Source organism: Manis javanica, chromosome 6 (assembly GCF_040802235.1).
Source record: "Manis javanica isolate MJ-LG chromosome 6, MJ_LKY, whole genome shotgun sequence".
NCBI lineage: Eukaryota > Metazoa > Chordata > Mammalia > Pholidota > Manidae > Manis > Manis javanica.
The window spans coordinates 69,113,705-69,135,045 of NC_133161.1; the positions used below are offsets into that span (position 1 = coordinate 69,113,705).

The 21,341-nt window shown below is 34.6% G+C and overlaps 1 long non-coding RNA gene across 2 annotated transcripts in view; it reads left to right on the forward strand.

The window, feature by feature from the left end:
* LOC140849911 (uncharacterized) overlaps window positions 1–21,341 on the forward strand; it is a 71,499-nt gene that overhangs the window by 29,780 nt on the left and 20,378 nt on the right. The window contains exon 3 of one of the 2 annotated variants that reach the window (XR_012132300.1): window positions 18,534–20,444. The exons of the other annotated variant lie outside the window; for it this stretch is intronic. This is a non-coding gene — a long non-coding RNA (uncharacterized lncRNA). Of the gene's footprint in view, window positions 1–18,533; window positions 20,445–21,341 lie in introns of those variants that run through there. 2 annotated transcript variants of the gene reach the window in all.

Consider the following 21,341-nt stretch of genomic DNA (forward strand, 5'->3'; position numbering starts at 1 on the left):
ATTAACCTTTTTTAAAGTATGAAAACATGATTTTATTATATTTACAGAATTATAAATACAATTTAATTTTAGAATATTTTCATCACCACTGTCAGAAACCCTGTGCCCCTTATCAGTCAGTCCACATTCCATTTTCTTCCAAGCCCTTAACAATGGATAATCTATTTTCTGTCACTATAAATTTTCTCTTTTGGACATTTTGTATAAGTAGAATCACACAAAATATGACCTTTGTGTGGCTTCCTTCACTTAGCATGATATTTTCAAGGTTTGTCTATGTATAACATTTATAAATACTTCATTTACTTTACGGCCAAATATTTTTTTATTGTATGGATATACCACATTTTATATTAATTCATCTGGTAATGGACATTTTGGTTGTTTCTACTTTTTGGCTGTTGATAATGCTGCTGTGGACATTCATATACATGTTTTGGTGTGGACATATGTTTTCAATTATCTTGGATATATACCTAGAAGAGGAATTGCTGGGTCATATCTTAATACTAGTTTAATTTTTTGAGAGACTGCCAAACGTTTTTCCCAAAGTTGTTGTGTAATTGTACAATCCCACCAGAAAAATCTGCAGATTCTAATTTATCCACATACTCATAAATACTTCTTATTGTCTGTCTTATTTTAGGAATCTTAATGGCTAAAAGATGGTTTCTCACTGTAATTTTGATTTGCATTTGACTAATGATTTTGAGCATCAGGTGCTGATTGGTCATTTGCATATTTCCTTTGCAGAAATATCTATTAAAATCCGTTTTCCATTTTTAAATGGGGTTGTCTTTTCATTGTTGAGTTGTAAGTATTCTTTATATATTCTGGATGTACCCCTTATGAAATATATGATTTGCTAATATTTTCTCCCATTCTGTGAGTTTGTTTTTTTTTATTTTCTTGATGAGGTCCTTTGAAGTGCAAATGTTTTAACTGACGAAATCTAGTTTATCTTTCGTTTTGTTGCTTTTGATGGCATATCTAAGAAACCATCACCAAATCTAAGGTCCTGAAGGTTTATACTTATGCTTTTTTCTTTAAGTTTTATGGTTTTAGGTTTTAATTAGGGCGACAATCCATTTTGAATTAAGTTTTAGGTAGAGGTTCAACTTTATTATTTTGCATGTGGATGTGGTGTTGTTCCAGTGACACTTTTAAAAAGAATATTCTTTCTCTATTGAATAGTCCCCATTGAATTTCCCTTCTGACTTTCCATGTGGATGTTTTCTAGTTACTCTCTCCAGCTTACTAATCTTTACTTTTGCCGTATCTTATCTGCTATTAAACTTGTTTGGATTCTTAATTTCAGTTATTATATTTTTCAGTTATACAGTTTCTATGTTATTCTTTCTAGTGGATTCCTATTTTTTTGGTAAATTCTCAATTACTACCTTGTTTTCATGAATATATTAAACATTGATTTTTAAAATTATTTTTTTATTAAGGTATCATTGATATACAATCTTATATAGGTTTCACATGAGCAATATTGAGGTTGCTACAGTCACCCATATTATCAAGTCCCCCCCACATACCCCATTGTAATCACTGTCCATCAGCATAGTAAAATGCTATAGAGTCACTAATTGTCTTCTCTGTACTATACTACCTTCCCCGTTACCCCCTTCATTATGTGTGCCAATCATAATACCCCACAATCCCCTTCTCCCTCCCTCCCCACACCTTTTCCTTTACTAACTGCTAGTCCCTTCTTGGAGTCTGTGAGTCTGCTGCTATTTTGTTCCTTCAGTTTTGCTTTGTTGTTATATTCCACAAATGAGTGAAATCATTTGGTACTTGTCTTTCTCCACCTAGCTTATTTCACTGAGCATAATACCCTTTAGTTCCATCCATGTTGTTGTAAATGGCAGCATTTGTTTTCTTCTTATGGCTGAATAATACACCATTGTTTATATATACCACATCTTTATCCATTCATCTACTGGTGGACACTTAGGTTGCTTCCATTTCTTGGCTATTGTAAATAGTGCTGCGATAAACATAGGGGTGCATATGTCTTTTTGAATTTGTGATCTTGTTTTCTTTGGGTAAATTCCTAGGAGTGGAATTCCTGGGTCAAACGGTATTTCTATTTTTAGTTCTCTGAGGGATGTCTGTATTGCTTTCAACAATGGTTGAACTAATTTACATTCCCACCAACAATGTAGGAGGGTCCCCCTTTCTCTGCATCCTCGCTAGTATTTGTTGTTCCTTGTCATATGGATGCTGGCCATCCTAACTGGTGTGAGGTGATGTCTCATTGTGGTTTCAATTTGCATTTCCCTGATGATTAGCAATGTGGAGCATCTTTTCATGTGCCTCTTGGCCAACTGAATTTCTTCTTTAGAGAAGTGTCTGTTCAGATCCTCCACCCATTTTTTTAATTGGGTTATTTGCTTTTTGGTTGTTGAGGCATGTGAGTTCTTTATGTATTTTGGATGTTAACCCCTTATTAAACATTAATATTTTAAAGTCTCTAACAATAACTGGGTCATCCTTAGTTTTATTTCTATTTTCAGGTTTTTCCTAAGTTTTTTAATTATATGTTCTAATTTCTCACTTTCTCTAGTAATATTTGATGGAATATTGGGCATGCTGAATAAAAAATTATAGAGATCCTTGATGATGTATTTCCCCAAATGCAATATAATTTCATTTTGACAGGAAGATAGAGATATGGCAGATCACTTTGATCTCGTTGATTGTGAATTCTCTACTCTGATGAGATTGAGTCTGGTTCTAATTTACCTTCATCCTAGGGCATAGCCCTTCTTTCTAGGGCATAGCCTTTCTATAATCTCAAGTACAATCATGGGGCTATTTCCTATGTCCTCTCTAATTTTCTGAGTCCTGAATCATCTTCTATACATCTAATCATAATCAGTACATCTGTAAAACTACCACACTGCTAAAATCTTTGCCTAGCTCTTTAGAATATCACTACTTTTGTCTAGGTTTCTGGGAGTCTGGCTCTGTGTATATGCAGTTTTGGATACAGCAAACTGCAGGGAAATTGCAGGTAGAAGTTATAGCATATTTTTATGTGTTTTCTCTTTTTCCTTAAGTTTTAACCCCATTGTCTGCCCTCAACTCCAAATTCTGTGTCTTTAGCACAGTGAGAGTGTCACAAGCCAGGTTGGTTTTTTTTGTTTCTGTTTCTCTCTGCTGCAGATCATCTGGTATACTGGTGGAAAGCCCAGTGCAGAGGATCACCGCAGTGGGCTTACCTTCTCTCTAGGACTGATGTTTCTCACGTCCTGCCTGCCTTCAGGACTCTCTGATGTTGTCAACCTGTTGTTTCATGAATTCTATAGTTGATTTTGGCATGATTCTAATGTAAGCTTTTCAGTAAGCCAAGTTTCTCCAGCCTTCTTTGGAAAAATAAGGAAATGACTACATTTTGCTGCATTATAGTTCTGTCGTATCAGCAAGTAATATTTTTTAAAAAATCAGGTACTTTCCTGGTTTTATAATTTAAGGTTCTATTTTTGGCTAAAAGACTTGGAATCATATAAGTCCTTAGGAGAGCACCCCTCAAAGTGTGTATCAATGCTATAATATTTACACAAAGATGATAATTTCAAGTTAAAAAAGCAGGCTGGGTTTCTTTTTGCTATATATGAGGGACCCTAGCATATGTGATGTGTACTATATTAAAGAAAAGCTTTATTGCATTAATATTTTGATCCATAGTTAATATTTCAGCTACCACTAGCATTTAATTAACTATATTTTGCTTATCTTAGGGTATAAAAAATATTCCAGGAACGACAATATGAATGGCCTGGGTCTCTTTAAATGTCTCCAAAATGTTTGAACTATTTCCTATATTTTCTCTCAGTAACCATTCTTGAAAATTTAACAGAATCCTTCTATTGATCTTAGTTCTATGCAGAAATATCACAGCCCATATAAAAATATTTTTTAACATTGCTGTTTATGACTATCAAGATATTTCATCTACTGAGAATTATTTTTAAAGTAATGGTTGAAAAATTATTATTTTTTCTCTCTTTACCCTTGCCTAAGTTTTTACAAACTATAGCTAGTAAGTATTCAAACAGGAACTAATCATTCCTGCCTATTCACTGTCATTGATACTTTGACAGTTATCAAAAGCCTTGACATTTTATTATAATCCACATGAATGATGAACATTTCCTTAAAACAGGACCTTCAACTTGACTTATAGAATTGTGGAAATAGCTGTGACAGTTTAAAAATTATATTCAAGTAATATTTGTAAGGGAAAATTTAAAATAAGCAAAAGAGATTACTGTCTAAATATTCAATGCAATGCTAGAGTCTTTAGGGATTATCTGAAACAATAGGGATATACAACTTTGTCTCTAATCTAGTTTACAATTCTCTACAAAGTTAAATTGTAGAAAATGCATAACAATGCAAATAATTTTTGTCTGTAGACATTCAAAGAAATTCTGTCTAATGGAGAAAAACATTTTGTCTCCTGTGGAAAACCACTTTGCAAACTCATCTCAGTATTCCAGATTAATAAGTGTGTCTCTTCTTTGAGGTCCCCTTTTGAACCCATTGTAATGGACCCCTCCTCTAATTAATGAGTTAAATAACATCTTTGACATGTCTTAATTTTATATTTGGATGAGAATTGTGATTTCATCTTTTCTTTTTTTTCTAACACAATTCTTCCAGGGGCTGGTCATTTACAGAAACCCTTAAGGAAGAGATAAATGCAGGTAGGGTTGGAATCTAGGCAGATCTGAATAGGTGGAATGATGGTCCAGGACAGTGTGAAAGACAAGAGCTTGCTTCATTCTTTAGGCTTTAAACAGAGATCCACTCAACATAAGAAATACGTCTCTAAAGATTACAGAGGGGACCAGGGTTTTCCTATTGTTGGAGTTTGTTTTATTGGTGCCTATTAATAAATCTGTTTTTGCATTAAATAATTCTGCTGCAATTATTTTTAATATGATTACTTGTTGTACTCTATTTAAAAGTCTAGATTGGTACAGTAACTAAAACTGCCCACACTTCTGATAATTGTTCAATATAGAGGTGTCAGAATGACTAGGGACATAAACTATTACGTATTCACAAGTCATTCAGATGTAGGACAGTCTCTTAGGTCACTTACAAAATAAAATCTTGTGTAGTTCTGCACTCCTTCCCATGCAATAGAAATGCAAGAGTATTTCCCCATCATGACTGCTGTACTGGTTGTCCAAGATTTCTCTGTCCTACCTTGGGTTTAGTGAGCTCCTTAGCTATTATAATCAGGAGGGAGATTTCTACAATGGGTTATTCAGACAGGGCTTAGTAAAATCCTACAACCCAGGAGGCGTCTTCACTTCTCAAAACCAATAGATGAAGAACTGGGTTCTAATTAAGTCCTTTCTTGTTACTGAAGAGAGGATCAATTGTAGTGACAGTGTCGCTGAAGTGAAGGCTCTGCTGACTCAGCTACCATTCACTCTCTGGGCACTGGAAGAGTGCCCTTTGCAGTTGTCCTTAGTAAGATCTACCCACTTGTCTCTTCCCAGACAGCAAACTCTCTTCTTGGACTCTATATCTCCTGGGGCTCCTTCTGGTACCCCCTTTTCTTTACCCACCTCTTCCCAACTTCCTCTGAGCTGGAGATAGTGGGGAAATAGAGAGGAATCCATTCCTCTCTATTCAGACTTTCTTCACAGGTACTTTCTCTTCCCTCAAATTTAATTCTGTGTTTTTCGCAGTAAATTTTGATGGCTCATTACCCTTTGAGTCTCAATCATTAACAACCAAAGTATTAGTCCTTTTTCTTAATACAAATCCTGCCCTTAGGCAAGGGTAAATATTTGCATTCCATCATTCTCTGTGTGAAAGAAAAGAAATAAAAAATTAAACAATTTAAGTTTCTCTATTATAAGAGTCGTAAAATTGCAGTCTTGCCACAGAAAAGTACTTGATTCGGAAGCTTTAAGAAGTAGAAAAATAGATATTAGAGCTGAAAAGCTCCCTTCATTAACTTTTTTTCTTAGTTTCATAATATAGAAGAAATATTGTAACAGTCTACAATCCCTATAGAAACCAATTAAGGTCTAATGTGTGTTTCAGAGTTTAAACATTTTTTAATTTTAGAATGGTAACATAAATTCATATGCTATATATCAATTTATTATGTAACTTCTTCCAGAGAGGTTGGGGCAGCCCTCCTTACTCAAAATGTAATTTTTTTCTACCAATGTATGAATATTCATACTTTGTAGAATAAAGATTTTAAAGGGCATCTTGTCAATCAGATCTTCTTTTGCTACTAAATGATTTCACATTACATTATAATTTGCTGCCAAGTGAATTTAAAAATTGCTTTAGATTTTCCGAGCTTTCTGGATTTTGCCATTTTGAATAAGAGATGTGGGCTTGTTTTCTCACTTTTAAGATGCCATCAAATGTAAAATGCACTATACCTAAAATGATAATTTTAACAGTCAAAAAATAAATGCTCTTTTTACTATTATTTCAGGTGTTTTTATTTTCTTCTTTTGCCACCTTAATGGTATATATCTAATTGCATTGTGAATAGTGAACATGGTAGGAATAATATTGTTTTGGGTTTTTTGTTGTTATTTTGTTGAAACTGCCTTTTTGGGTAGCACATGGCTATTATAAATTTCTTATTGATATTAGAAAAGAATCTTTATTCTCTGAGAGTGTGTGTGTGTGTGTGTGTGTATGTAAGTATATACATAGATACACATGTATATATTTACATATATTAGCAAATATTAAGTTATATTATTTAGACAGCACCATATTTATGTATTTTGAATCTGCTTGATCTGTTGCTATTTGAGACAGCCATCCTAAAGATTCCTGCTGTCATTGTGAAGTTGTTAGTTTTGCTTTGGAGTTATCAATTTTTTCTTTCTGATACATGTTACAGTGATTGGTGCTTAACATTTTATGACCTTTATATGAATGTAGTCATTCTCTCATTTCTTAGTGATTCTTGTCTTAAGTCCTTTTTAAAATCTGATAGTATAAAGTTTCTTTTTATTAGAATTTGCTTGATATGTTTTTCCTACTTTTTAAAATCTGACCCCATGTTGTTTTAAGGTGTATTTTATATTTACAATACTCAGTTTTTGTTAATAGAGCTTGATTAGTTTAAGTCTATTTTGAGATTTGATCCATTCATATTTATTATAATTACTGATATGTTTAAAATTATTTCTACTCTTTCATTTTGAATTTTCAATTATTTTTTTTCTCATTTGTGCTTATGTTACATTAAGTAAGGGATTTTTTTCATTTTTTTCTTCCTGTTAAATTTTTTCCCAAAGTAGGAAATAAGGCAGAAGGGAATAAAGCATATTCTTTCATGTGATAGTAGAGAACACTATAGACCATCCATAGATTATTTAATAATCTGGGAGAATATATCAGTACTTACCTACTTAACTTGGCTCTTTACTATTTCATTAGAGTGTGAACACTGAAGTTACATGTTAATTCATAGATTTTTGTCCATCAGAAATGATAAATATGTATTTATATATATAATTATCTATATAAATATATAGATAAAATGTATATTAATTAATATGTATATATTACATGTATATGTAATATATATTTATATTTATGTACTATTTTTATATATAGATTATATATATAATTATAAAAATAATATATATATATCCCTATAGGACACGGTATTTGTAAAGTATACTTTTCAAAAAAGTATGTTCACATAAGTCATGACTCTCAAAAAATTATTGCATGTCAAAGATTTTGTTCAACTTATTAGTGAAGGAACCAGTAAAATACTAAGACAAGTTCCTGACCATATAATGAGCTATGCATTTATACCTGTTTAACAAAATGTTGTTAGAATAACATTTCTGCATTAAATATAAAACTTGTTAAAGTTCTAAGGAGCAACAAACCATGAACTTTGAGGTTATGTTTTCTCACAGAATAAATTATTTATATTTCCAGTGGGGGAAAAAATGACAAGTTAATATGTAAATTCACTCAATCTGGGACCTTCAGTCGATAACCAAAAGTGAGTCAAACCGAGTATATTTTACTAGATCAAGTTTGATAATCTATAACCTGCAGGGCAAATCCCATTCTCTGTGGGCCAAATGCAGCCATACTCATTAGCTTGTGCATTGTCTATGGCTGCTTTTGTATAACGACAGGATTGAGTGATTGTGACAGACTATGTGGCCTGCAACATCAAGAATTTATACACTCTATCCTTTACAGAGAAGGATTGCAGAACCCTGCCTTAAAAAATCCTTGGATAGATCTTCACTCTTTGATAACATTAGAAGAATGTACTGCCTTATTTCTAAAGTTTTGGGTAATTTTTCCTAAATAGAATCTAACCTAGCAATTTTATTCTAACATTTTTTAAATGCTTGCAAATAAACCATTTATAAATCTTTGACATGTGTCCTTTCTGTATGTCTATGAGAGTCATGTTTTTAACTTTTTGAAAAATATTTTGATCTTTCATTTTTGTTATCCTCACATTTTAGCATATACTTAAGCTTATATTTTATGTAGCTAATTAGTGTCTCTATTTCCCCCTTTCCCCAAAAAGACAAGCATTCTAGGTTTGTTTTGTCCTTTTTTCTTTTCTTTCCTACTCACTTGTGCTCCTTAACTGCCACTTAACTGCGTCTGAATTTTCTATCATCTGGGATTGTTGTTCCAGTTTCTCATTTAATTTGTTTTAGAAACATTTATTATTCATATGGATATAGCCATGATGACTTACTAGCTCTCTATTACTTTTTGCATACCACTAATTTCTTCTACTCTATTGTTTGGTATTTCGCTATTAGCGATTATTTCAAGGAAAGTCAATGGATACTAAATGTGTTCTATGTATGAAAGTGCCTTATTTCACTTTTTTGAGACAAATTTGGCTGCATATAAGTTTCTATTTTCAAAGTTATATTCCTTTACATTCTGATAATGTTAATTTATTATCTTCATATATTGTTGATAAGAAGCCTAATATCAATCTGATTTTTCTTCCTTTGTAAGTTATCATTTTCCCTCTCCCTCTTACTTGGGGCTTTTAGATATTTTTACTATTTTTAAAAATGTACTTTATAATAATTTTCAAGTTACAGACACATTGAAAAATAGTAAAATAACTTCCATAGATCTTTACCTAGATTCCTAAACATTTAAATGAATATTTGCCCAAAACAAAAATGCTCTTTTACATAATGACAATACACCAATCCAAAGCAGAAATTGAAATGGAGGCAAGATTACAATCCAATTCACAGATTCCATTCAAATTTTGCCAAATGTCCCAACAATGTGTATATATTTATGCATTGTTTTCTCTCTTGTCTAAGATCAGATGTATTTAGTAGTCATGTGACTTTAGTCCCCTTCGGTCTGGAGCAGATCCTCATTCGTTGTCTTTTATGGTTTTGAGAGTTTTTTTTTAATTAAATGTTTTAAAATTAAAGTATCATTGATATACAATCTTGTGATGGTTTCAAATACACAACACAGTGGTTCAGCAGTCACCCATATTATCAAGCCCTCACACCCTCCATTATGGCCACTGTCTATCAAAGTAGTAAGATGTTAGAGAGTCATTAATTGTATTCTCTGTGCTGTACTACTGTCCCCAATACCTACCTATATTGTGATTGTGAATTATAGTGCCCTTAATCCCCTTTTCCTTCTCCAAGGTCCCTCCCTTTCCCCTCCACTTTGGTAACCACTAGTCCCTTCTCCATGTCTATGAGTCTACCTCCATTTTGTTCCTTCTGTTTTGCTTTGTTTTTATACTCCACAAATGATTGAAATCATTTGGTATTTATCCTTCACAACCTGGCTTATTTCACTGAGCATAATACCCTCCAGTTCCATCCATGTTATTGCAAATGGCAGGATTTGTTTTCTTTTTATGGATGAATACTATTCCATTGTGTATATGTACCACATCTTCTTTATCCATTCATCTGTTGTGGACACTTAGGTTGCTTCCATATCTTGGCTACTGTAAATAGTGCCGTGATAAACATAGGGGTGCATATGTCTTTTTGAATTTGTGATCTTGTTTTCATTGGGTAAATTCCTAGGAGTGGAATTTCTGGGTCAAATGATACTTCTATTTTTAGTTTTTTGAGGAACATCCATATTGCTTTCCATAATGGTTGAACCAATTTACATTCCCACCAAGTGTAGGAGGGTTCCCCTTTCTCTGTATCCTCGCCTAGCATTGTTGTTCCTTGTCATTTGGATGTTGGCCATCCAGCTGGTGTGAGGTGATATCTCACTGTGGTTTCAGTTTGCATTTCCCTGATGATTAGTGGTGTGGTGCATCTTTTCACGTGCCTCTTGGCCATCCATATTTCTTCTTTGTAAAAGTGTCTGTTTAGGTCCTCCACCCATTTTTTGATCAGGTTATTTGTTTTTTGCGTATTCAGGCATATGAGTTCTTTATGTATTTTGGATGTTAACCCCTTATTGGATAAATTGTTTACAAATATACTCTCCCATAGTGTAGGATGCCTTTTTGTTTTGCTGTTAGTGTCCTTTGCTGAACAGAAGCTTTTTATTTGATATAGTCCCACTTGTTCATTTTTTATTTTGTTTCCCTTGCCCAAGATGTGTTCAGGAAAAAGTTGCTTATGTTTATATTCAAGAGATTTTTGCCTATGTTTTCTTTTAAGAGTTTTATGGTTTCATGACTTACATTCAGGTCTTTGATCCATTTCTAGTTTACTTTTGTGTCTGGAGTTAGACAATAATCCAGTTTCATTCTCTTACATGTAGTTGTCCAGTTTTCCCAACACCAGTTGTTGAAGAGGCTTTTATTTCCCCATTGTATGTCCATGGTTCCTTTATTGTATATTAATTGACCATATATGTGTGGGTTTATATCTGGGCTCTCTGTTCTGTTCCATCGATCTTTGGGTCTGTTCTTGTGCCAGTACCAAATTGTTTTTATTACTGTGGCTTTGTAATAGAGCTTGAAGTTAGGGAGTGTAATTCCCCTAGCTTTGTTCTTTCTCAGGATTGCTTTGGCTATTTGGGGTCTTTTGTGGTTCCATATAAATTTTAGAACTATTTGTTCTAGTTCATTGAGGAATGCTGTTGGTATTTTATAGGGATTGTATTGAATCTGTAGATTGATTTAGGCAGGATGACCATTTTGACAATATTAATTCTTCCCATCCATGAACACAGGATGTATTTCCATTTATTGCATCTTATTTAATTTCTCTCATGAGAGTCCTGTAGTTTTCAGATTATAGGTCTTTCACCTTCTTGGTTAGATTTATTCCTAGGTATTTTATTCTTTTTGATGCAATTGTGAATGGAATTGTTTTCCTGATTTCTCTTTCTGCTAATTCGTTGTTAATATATAAGAATGCAACAAATTTCTGGTATTAGCTTTGTATCCTTAACTTTGCTGAATTCAGTTATTAGTTCTAGTAGTTTTTTGGTAGAGTCTCTAGGTTTTCTGTGTATAATATGCCATCTGCAAATAGTGACAGTTTAACTTCTTCCTTACAATCTGGATGCCTTTTATCTCTTTGTGTTGTGTGATCGCTGTGGCTAGGACCTCCAGTACTATGTTGAACAAAAGTGGTGAGAGTGGGCACATCCTTGTGTTGTTCCCATGTTAGAGGAAAAGCTTTCAGCTTTTTACTATTAAGTATGATATTGGCTGTGGACTTGTCATATATGGCCTTTATTATGTTGAGGTATGTACCCTCTATACCCATTTTATTGAGAGTTTTTATCATGAATGGATACTGAATTTTGTCAAATGCTTCTTCACCTGTTGAGATGATATGTGATTTTTGTCCTGCTTGTTGTTGATGTGGTATATGATATTGATTTACAAATATTGTACCATCCTTGCATCCCTGGACTAAATCCCACTTGTTCACAATGGATGATCTTTTTGATGTATTTTTGAATTTGGTTTGCAAATATTTTGTTGAGGATTTTTGCATGTAGGTTTATTAGAGATATTGGTCTGTAAAAATTTTCTTTTTTTTGTGGTGTCTTTGTCTGATTTTGGTATTAGAGTGATGCCGGCCTCACAAAATGAGTTTGAAAGTATTCCCTCCTCTCCTACTTTTTTGAACACTTTGAGAAGGATGGGCATTTGCTCTTCTTTAAATGTTTGATAAGATTCAGCTGTGAAGCCATCTAGTCCTGGGATTTTATTCTTAGGTGGCTTTGTTCTTAGGTAGTTTTTGATTACCAGTTTGATTTCATTGCTGGTAATTGATCTGTTAGGATTTTCTGTTTCTTCCTGGGTTAGTCCTAGAAGGTTGTATATTTCTAGAAAGTTGTCCATTTCTTCTAGGTTATCCAATATGTTAGCATATACTTTTTCATAGTATTCTCTAGTAATTCTTTGTATTTCCATGGTGTCTGTTGTGATTATTCCTTTTTCATTTCTGATTCTGTGTGTATACTCATTTTTTCTTGATAAATCTGACTAGAGGTTTTTATCCATTTTGTTTATTTTCTCATAGAACCACCTCCCAGTTTCATTGATTCTATTGTTTTATTTTCTCAATTTTATTTATTTATGCTCTGATCTTTGTTTTGTCCCTCATTCTACTGACTCTGGGCATCATTTATTCTTTTTCTAGTTTCTTTAATTGTGAGTTTAGACTGTTTATTTGGGATTGTACATGTTTCTTGTATTATTATGTACTCTCCTCTTAGAACTGCCCTTGCTGAATCCCACAGGTTTTGGGGTGTTGAGTTGTTTTCATTTGTCTCCATATATTGCTTGATCTCTGATTTAATTTGGTCATTGATCCATTGATGATTTAGGAGCATGTTGTTAAGGCTCCATGTGTTTGTAGGCTTTTTTGTTTTCTTTTTGTAATTTATTTCTAGTTTCATACCATCCTGATCTGTGAAGCTGCTTGATACAATTTTAATCTTTTTTAATTTATTGAGACTCTTTTTAATGTCCTTCTTTGTCTCTTGTTACTTTCTTTGTTTTGAAATCTATTTTGTCTGATGTAAGTACTGCTACTCCTGCCTTTTTCTCCCTATTATTTGCATGAACTATCTTTTCCTATTCCTTCACTTTTAGTCTTTGTAGGTCTGAAATGAGTCCCTTGTAGGCAGCATATAGATGGGTCTTGTTTTTGATCCATTTTTCCAGTCTGTGTCTTTTGATTTGTGTATTCAGTCCATTTACATTTAAGGTGACTATTGATGGATATGTACTTGTTGCCATTGTAGGCTTTAAATTTATGGTTACCAAATATTCAAGGATAGCATCCCTACTATCTAACAGATTATCTTAAATCACTGATTACTTTATTTCAAACACAATCTAAAGATGCTTTTTTCCCCCCTTCTTCTTCCTCTTCCTCTTCCACACTTTGTTTATTAGGTGTCATATTCTGTACTCTTTGTGTGTCCTTTGACTGATTTTTGAGTAGTTGATTTAATTTTGTACTTGCTTGGTAATTAATTGGTCTACCACCTTTAGTGTGTTTTTTTTTTCTCTCTGGTGATTGCTATTTGGCCTTAGGAACATTTCCATCTAGAACAGTCTCTTTAACATATGCTGGGGAAGTATTGTCCACCTGACCTTTCTCCTGAGTAGAGAGAGTCCTGGGTAATCTTTGCCCCTCTGGTGTTCCTATCACTGCTGGGAAGTCTTTCAAAGTGTGTGCTTTGCTTTTGTCTCAGGGGTGCCAATGGAGTGTACCTGTTCTCTACAAGCAGCTGGAATCTCAGTCCTCCTGAGTTTTCTACCTGTCTTTGTTGTCCAGCCCCACTAATCATCAGAGCACCATGTAATGTGGGTTCATGTTCCCAGAGCAGATCTCCGGGGCCAGGTGTTCAGTGGTCCTGGCTTCCTACCCCCTGCTCCATTCTTCCTCCTGCCTGTGGCCTGGGGTTGGGGGGAGGGCTTGGTGCCAGATTGCAGCTTTGCCACTTTTCCTTTTCTGTGAGGTCTTCTCTTCTTTCTCAGATGTTGGTAGTCAGTTCTGCAGTCTTCAGGATGTTTTCAGGTTTAGTTGTATTTGCTGTATTTTCATGTTCTTTGTGATTTGTATAGGAGGTTTCTGACTTGCTTTCTTACACTGCCATCTTCTCCCCAGAATCCCTGGTTTTGAGAGTTTTAAAAAATATAAGCCATTTGTTTTGTAGACTGTTCTTCCTGGGTCCAGTTGATATTCAAACTGGCACCAGCATACGTGGTAGGAATACACAGAAATTATACTGTGCTCTTCTCAGTACACAATATCTAGAGACATAGTGTCAGCCTTACCCACTATTGATGTTATTGACCTTAATCATACTGGTTTCTACCAGATTTCTCCATTATAAAGTCATTATTTTTCCCTTTGTGATTGTTAGGTATTTTGGAGGAAGATGTCCTGTTCTTCATCAAACCCAGAAGACTTTAGCATCCATTGATTACTCCTACCTTAATCAATGACTACTATGATGGTTGCCATATGGTAATTTCTGGATTTCTACCCAGAAAATATTTCTAGCTTTCTTTTAGCATCTGCTAATAGGAATTCTACTAAGAAAGAGCTTTCCTTTATTACTCTTTTTTATGTATTTATGTATATACTCAGGGATTTCAATTATACTCACTGTGTTGCAGTCAGTTCCTATCATTATTTTAATGTTCAAGTTGTTCAAGATTTGGCTAGTACAAGCTGGCTACCGTGACCTTTGGACATGCCCAGCTATTCTTTGTACCTTCTTACATTTGGCTACACCAAGGTATTCTAGAGTCATTTTGTACTTTTCTTGCCCCCTTTCTGGAATTAGTTTTTCCCCAAGGATCTTGAGTTCCTTTTAGAGGAAGATAGAATTTTTAAAATAAATCTTGGCACTCACTCATGTTCATTGTTAGTTACTAAAGTGTCATTGCTTCTAAACCCTCTCAGAAGGTAGAAAAAATGTGTGTGTGAACACTGATGCACATATAAAATATATACATATTTACATCTACTTACATATCTACCCATATAATATATAAAAAAAACAAACATGAGCCCACATTGATACCTTCAGTTCCAACTTAACAGCTCAGGCCTCTTTCCTACCATTTTCCTTTTCATATTTGTAATTCAATTCTACAATATGAGAAATATGGTTCCCATTATCCTTAATATTGTTATTTCTTTTCTTAATTTTCCTGTATGTAACTAATTTCCTAAACCCAGGAACCATCTTTGACTTTCAGCTTCCCCATCATTTCCTCATCACTCTTCATTTTCCACCCTATGCCTAGTTGGCCCCTTTCTCCACTGCTACCCCCTTGAATCCACTGCTGGGCATATGTCCCAACCGCCCCTTTGGTTCCAGGCTCACTATGCTTCCTGTGCCTTTGGTCATGCTAGCATCCCCAAAGAGAAGTGGAAGAAGGGAACAATTAGGTAGAGGAAGAAGAGGAGAAATAAATGGTTTTCTTCTTATTCTTCAATGACCAAAATTTTACTCTGATGTTTCTAGACTTGGATTTTTTTTTATCAAATTATTTTTCTGGTAGTGCTTGGTGAAATCTTTTAACAAAGGAATCCTATCACCTATTTCTTAGAAATTCTTTGCCTCTATTTCTCCAATAATAGATATTGCTTTTTGTCTTTCTTCTTCACTTATGGAAATTCCTTAAATCAGATGTTAGAACTTCTGAATCTATTTGCTGTGCCTTTTAAAATTTTCTCCAGAGTTTACATTTCATTACTTCCATTTTGTGTTCTGGAAGAATTCTTCAGCAATACATTTCAGCTCACCAATTTACTCTGTAGTGAGTCCAATACGTATCCAGTCTATTTATTAAGTTGTTCATTTTAATGAGTATATTTTTCAGTTCTAAAAACTGTTTTTAATTATTTATTCTTATTTAATAATTACATATTTCTGTTCTTATGTGTTGATTAAATTCCCTGCTTTATTTCTATATTATTAAATATTCTTTGAAGACTTTTCTATTAACTCATTTCTTTAGGTGTAACTTCTTATGAGTTGATGGGTTGAGCTTATTGACAATTGTTCATGGTGTTGTCATGGGATTAGTAAATCTTATTTGGACATTTATCTTTCATGACAGAATTCTCTGGCTTATATGCTGAGTGGTGGCAGTCTGGCTGCCAGTCTGTCTTTCAATGACATCTCACATTTTCATACCCACGAAGAATTTCCTCTCTTATTAAGATATACTTCCTCCTTCCTTCCTGTCTCACCTGCCTCCTTCCCTCCCTTCTTCCCTCCCTCCCTCTCTCTTTTTTCAGTTTTTCTTTCCCCTTCATTTCTTCCTTCCTCCCTTCCTCCCTCCCTCCCTCCCTTCCTACCTTCCTTCCTTCCTCCCCCACTCCCTCCCTCCCTCCCTCCCTTCCTTCCTTCCTCCCTCCCTCCCTTCCTTCCTTCCTTCCTTCCTTCCTGTGTGAGGAAGGGATATCAGCATGTGTAGTCTGCATCTTTGAAACTAGAATATATAAATAAAATTTAGTACCTGTATGTTAATAAATATATGTAAACAGTGACATTTTATATCTTTAGCTTCATAAATATTAAATCTAACTATTCTTCATATTTGAATGTAAGGGTTCTTCTGAATTAGTCTCATCCATAGGCAATCATATGTAGTGTCATATGGAAAACATACTTCCTAGGAAACTAACTTCTTTAACATGTTTATGATTAATATGTTGATACAGTGATGTGGAGAACACTGGGATTTTGGCATGTCCTATTGGATTAAACTCATACTTTCTTTTTATCTTTAATTAAATTAAGTATTTCTGGAAGCTAAATCATCATGTCTCTTGAAAGTCAGCCAAAGTTTCTTGACAGATAGCTATTTGGGGGCCTAACTATGGTTCTTTATAAGCATGTATCATTTGCACCAGTCTCTCCTAGCTTTGGAAATTTGATGATCATTTAAAAGATTTGGCAATTTCTGTTGCTTTTAATTGCATTGCCTGACTTTTGCCAGGGAATCTTTATCTTTTGCTATCACAATAATGCCCTATTTCAATGCTGTTTCATAATGTAATCATCTTTTTAAGTGAAAATTTGGAATATGAATTTTAAGTAAATGTACAGTTGTGTAGGAAAAGACACTAATGCAAAAAAACAGGATCATAAGGATTGATGACAAGATTCCTCCTTTAGTTGGGTAATTTTGTCTATGTGCAGGCAATGTCAGCTACATCACAACTTATTCCTCAAATTTTCTTTGGATACAAAGTGTGACAAAAAATTTGTGTGAGTTCAAGAAGTATGGTATTTTTTGTTAAGTATCTAGTACACTGAATTAGAGAATAGAAACAAAAAGGACATAATAATCATAGGGTAATCAGAAGCAATCAAATTGGCCTCTCTTGTCAGATAGATCTCCTCTGATTGCATTGGAAAGAAAAGTTATCTCCAAATATCTAAGAAAAATAAATTGGTTCATATAACAGAAAATCTAGGGCTCAGATATCAACAGGACATAATTTTGTCAACCTCTGCATTTTGCTATCTCCTATCTTGGCTTCATTCTCAGGCTAGTTCTAGGAATAACTTTTCCAAGTTTCCAGTCTGGAGGAAAAATGAAAAAGCGTTTTCTCTGGCAGTTTCCGCACAAATCCTGGGAGCCATTATAGTGGGACTATCTTGGGTTATGTGATCCCTGACCAAATATCCTAGGGGATCTGCTGCTCTTATTGGCCAGGGATCAGTATGGCATGCCACCCAGAATACATAGTTGAGAGTTGTAGGGTGGATGAGTAGTTTTCCAAGAAAAACTGTGCAATTTAACTTAAATAGGAGATAGATATTGGGTAGTGAAGAACAACAACAAGAAGCCTTACAGAAATGAATATGGTAGGCACAGAGAACAGGCTATAAAACCCCAATTGTACAGAGGTACAGAGTCTGAAGGAGACTGTATTTGTTTGATTACATATATTATAAAATTATAAGGATTTTTAAATGTCTCTAATTAGCATTCTATCATCAATCTTATATAGTATTCCTATTCTTATGTATAGACTAAAGAATATTTATTTAGGATCAAACTAAAAAAAATGAAAGAAAAGAAATACATAAGATTAAAACAGAAAAAGTAATTGTTTCCTTCATTGATCCAAGTGGGTTTAAGACTCTTTTTATTTATTATCATGACCTGGAAAGTTTTAATTCCATTGCTCTACTTATCTCTGGTGAGTAGGTGAGCACAGGCATACCTCATTTTATTGCACTCTGCTTTATTGGGCTTCACAGATACTACATTTTTCACAAATTGAAGGTTTGTGGCAACCTTGCTTGAGCAAGTCTATCAAGCCATTTGTGTCTCTGTCACATTTTTGTACTTCTCTCAATATTTCAAATGTTTTCATTATTATTATACTTGCTGTAGTGATCTGTAGTCAGTAATCTTTGGTGTTATTATTGTAATTGTTTTGGGGCACCATGAAATGTGCCTGTTACAGATAGCAAACTTAATTGTTAAATGTTGTGTGTATTCTCACTGCTCTACTGACAAGCCATTCTATGATCTCTCTCCCTCTGTTCAGGCCTCCCTAGTCCCTGAGAAACAATAATTTTGAAATTAAGCCAATTAATAACACTCAATGGACCATAAATTTTCAAGTAAAAGGAAGAATCACACATCTCTCATTTTAAATCAAAAGCTAGAAATGACTTTGCTTAGTGAGGGAGGTGTGTTGAAAGCTGAGACAGGCTGATAGCTAGGCCTCTTGCACTAAACAGCCAAGTTGTGAATGTAAAGGAAAAGTTCTTGAATGAAATTAAAAGTGCTACTCCAGTGAACACATGAATGATAAGTGAAACAGCTTTATTGCTGATATGTAGAAGGTTTTAATAGTCTGGACAGAAGATTAAACTAGGCACAACATTCCCTCAAGTCAAAGTCTAATCTAGAGCAAGGCCCTCAGTCTCTTCAAGTCTGTTAAGGCTGAGAGAGATGGGGAAGATGCAGAAGAAAAATGTGAAACTAGCAGAGGTTGGTTCATGAGGTTTAAGGAAAGAAGCCATTTCCATAACATAAAAGCACAAAGTGAAACAGCAGGTGCTAATGTCGAAGCTGCAGCAAATTATTCCTAAGATCTAGATAAACTAAGTAATGAAAGTGTCTATACTAAACAACAAATTTTCAATGTAGCTGATAGAGCCTTCTATTGGAAGGAGATGCTATCTGGGACTTCCATAGCTAGAGAGAAGAAGTCAATGCCTGTTTTTAAAGCTTCAAAGAATAGGCTAACTCTCTTGCTAGGGGCTAATGCAGCTGGTGACTTTAAATTGAAGTCTAGTGTCATTGGCCATTCTGAAAATCCTAGGGCCCTTAAGAATTATGCTAAATCTACTCTGCCTGTGCTCTAGAAATGTAACAGCAAAGCCTGGAAGACAACCCATCTGTTTACAACATGATTAATTGAGTATTTTAAGCCCATTGTTGGGATCTACCACTCAGAAAAAAAGATTCCTTTTAAAATACTACTGCTCATTGACAAGGCACTTAGTCACCAGGAGTCCACATAGAGATATACAATGAGATTAGTGTTGTTTTCATGCCTCCTATACAACATTTATTCTTTAGCGCATGGATCAGGGAGTAATTTTCTTTTTAAGTTATGTTATTTAATAAGTACATTTAATAAACCTATAGCTACCATTCATAGTGATTTCTCTGATGGCTCTGGGCAGTTTTCAAAAAACTGAAAATCTTCTGGAAAAGATTCACCATCCTACATGCCATTAACAGCATTTGTGATTTCTGTGAAGACGTAAAAATCTCAATATTAACAGGAGTTTGAAAGAAGTTGATTCCAACCCTCATGGATGACTTTGAGGGGTTCAAGAGTTTAGTGGAGGAAGTAACTGCAGATGTGGTAGAAATAGCAAGAGAATTAGAATTAGAAGTAGAGCATGAAGATGTGACTGACTTGCTGCCATCTCATGATGAAACGAGTGGATGAGGAGTTGATTCTTAGGAATGAGCAAAGAACGTGGTTTCTTGAAATGGAATCTACTTCTGATGAAGAGGCTGTGAAGATTGTTGAAATGACAACACATTTTTGAGAATATTACACAAGCTTATTTGATAGAGCAGTGGCAGAATTGAGTCCAGTTTTGGAAATCCTGCTATCTGTAAAATGCTATCAAATAGCATTGCACACTGCAGAGAAATCATTCATGAAAGGGAGAGTCAGTTGATGCAGCTACCTTCTCTGTTGTCTTATTTTAACAAATTATTACAGCCACCACCCTGATCAATTGTCAGTGATCAACATCCAAGCAAGAACCCTCCACCAGCAAGATTATGATTTTCTGAAATCTCAGATGATGATTAGTATTTTTTTAGCAATAAACTATCTTTTAATTAAGTGTATGCATTGTTGTTTTTCAGACATAATGTTATTGCACACTTAATAGTATAAACATAACTTTTGTATGTGTTGAGAAACCCAAAAAATCCATTTGACTTGCTTTATTGTGATATTTGCTTTATTGCAGTGGTTTGGAACTGAACCCACAGTATCACTGAGGTATGCCTGTAGTAGTAAAAAATTGTTTGCTCTCAAATTAGAGGTAACAACTCTTTTATTGGTTGTTCCCATAAATCCTGGATACAGTGTGCTGCTTCTGGTCAGAACTGAATTATTCTTGTTTACTGACCCACTGGTAGCAAACATATATTTAAAATATGATTATGGTATGGTATTCTAGTCTCATAGCTTATCTGTTACTCCTTCCTCTGAGATCTTAGCACAGATAAAAATAGAACAGCAAGAAAAAAAGCAGCTACTCCCTTTCTCAACCAACAACCCTCTTTGCCTTTCACTGTCACTTTGCCCCCCATAACCACAGCCCTGGCACCAGATAAACAGAACTGAACTGTTCTCCCCTCAAATCATGAGATCATAACTATGCTTGTCTTTCAGCTCACTAAGCCTTTTTGCAGTAATAAAGTTAAGGAGCAGTCTGTCTTAAGGGTATTTGCATTATAAAAGGAGATTCTTGAGAACTCTAAAGAAGCCCTAGGAGCAGTAACAGGAATTGTGGAAAGAAATGTTCTTTGGGTTGGGGGATTCCCTACCCCCACATTTTTAGTGGAGCAGTAAACATAAACCCGGTGTTTTTCACAGTGTTTCTGCTTATAGATTTAACCTAGCTTCCTCAAAGTGCCTCCACTTGCGGGCATGTGTGTGTGAGTGACCTACAGATACTAGAATCCTTCCCTCTTCCAGTTCGTGAGAGAGTGAATAAATAAAGGCTTGGCAGCCATCTCACAGAGGCTGCTGACACCTGCTCCAGACAAATCCCAGGGCAATGTGCTTTCTATCTTCATTGCATGTTCTGCA